The following is a 1,702-nucleotide window of genomic DNA, read 5'->3' as shown; positions in this document are numbered from 1 at the left end:
ACCATCAATTTACTTAAACTCTAACACGGCCATAAGATCATGTTTTTATGACAACGATACACTTGCGTTACAGAAAGAATTTTCGACAACACTATACTGAGATACAATGGTAAATTTGTTGTAATCGATTGATTACGTAGGGATTTATTAGTATTAACTACGATTCAGATCAGATGATTGAGGTGGCTACAATTATCTGAAAATAATTTTTTTTTAAATTGTGGTATATTTCGAGTTATTATCTTGTTAGTTGCATCATTCAAAATCATGTTGCATTCGACGTAAGTAGGTATTGCAAAGAATAGTATCAATAATACTAAAAGAAAAACGGGCCCAAGGCATAACTTTTGTGTTACCATACTTGTTTGTTTTTATAATGTATTTAGTATTGTGGTCTGTAATTTTAAGACAATGCATGTACAATCTGAAGTTCGTTTCACCAAATACAACTACAGTAAGACCCCGCTTAATGCATAGGATACGTTCCATTAAAATAGAGCGTAATTCTGTGTTTTTAATTTTCTGTTTTTTTGTCAAGAAGGCATCTAATGTAGTTTGAGTTTTCTTTTTGCGTTCTGTTACAAGTTGTTAAGTGGATAAAGCATCTATACCACCCCGTCTTGCTTATGAACTCCTGTCAAAATTTGGATCATTTTCAACAAATCGGTCCATAATTTCAGTTGTAGTGGTCAAACTCCACCATCGAAAGTTCTTTTTACTTTTCTTCTTACTCAGTTAATTCTTTGAGATCATTATTAGAAAGGCTAGTTGCTGTTTCTTGAACTATTTCTTCGACGTCTTCCACATTTACCTCATCTAAACCGGTTTGTTTCGCTAATTCCTGTATTTCTTCTACTATTTCATCCATATCGGCAGAGCGTCCAATTTCTTCGGTCTTACTTAAATCTGGCCAAATGCTCTTTCATACTCCTTTCAAAGATCTTTCTGTTATCTCATTCCAAGAAAGCTTTATGTTTTCTGCAGCATTCATGATGTTGCAGTTTTTCCAAAATTCTCTTATTGATTGCTTTTCTTCTCAGTCTGTTTCTTCAAACATCTGCTTAAATGTCAGGTTGAAATAAAACAGCGCTAAACCGAATCAGCGCTAAACGAAACAGCGTTAAGCGGGGGTCTTACTGTACTTGGCCGCAGTCTAAACACAGTTTAGAGTTTCTCCATCGATATGACTATGGCTATTATAAAAAAAGGAAACTTCTACAAACAAAATAAATGTTCAGATGACAGTTATGATCAGTATTGCGAACAGCATCATATTTTTTTTCGGACACAAAGATCATAATAACACTCAGTGAAGAAAACAACACATAGGTAAGATTTTTCATATACTTAAAAAAAATACACGATTTAAACGAAATCTATATGGTTTTATATATATCATATACAAATTTAACAAAAAATTTGATACCAGCATTATTGTAAAATGTTAAAATATGGATTAAAAAAACTAAAATTTAGACAAAATGAATAGTTAGATTTTTTGGCCACGTTACTGGTCAATGTAGAACATTGAATTTTAGAGAACGTTAATACCTCACAGAAATTTAAAAACTTAAAAATATTAAAATGTCATTAAATTTTTACAGTAAAAATAATTTCCATTAAAATATACTCTCAACTTGTAAATGTTTGTTTTTTAGGATCATTAAATCAGCGTTATATCCGTATGATCTTAGTGTCAGAC

The sequence above is a fragment of the Teleopsis dalmanni genome, chromosome 1 (assembly GCF_002237135.1).
Source record: "Teleopsis dalmanni isolate 2A chromosome 1, ASM223713v2, whole genome shotgun sequence".
NCBI classification, from domain to species: domain Eukaryota; kingdom Metazoa; phylum Arthropoda; class Insecta; order Diptera; family Diopsidae; genus Teleopsis; species Teleopsis dalmanni.
Note: the sequence above shows the minus strand (reverse complement) of the source record.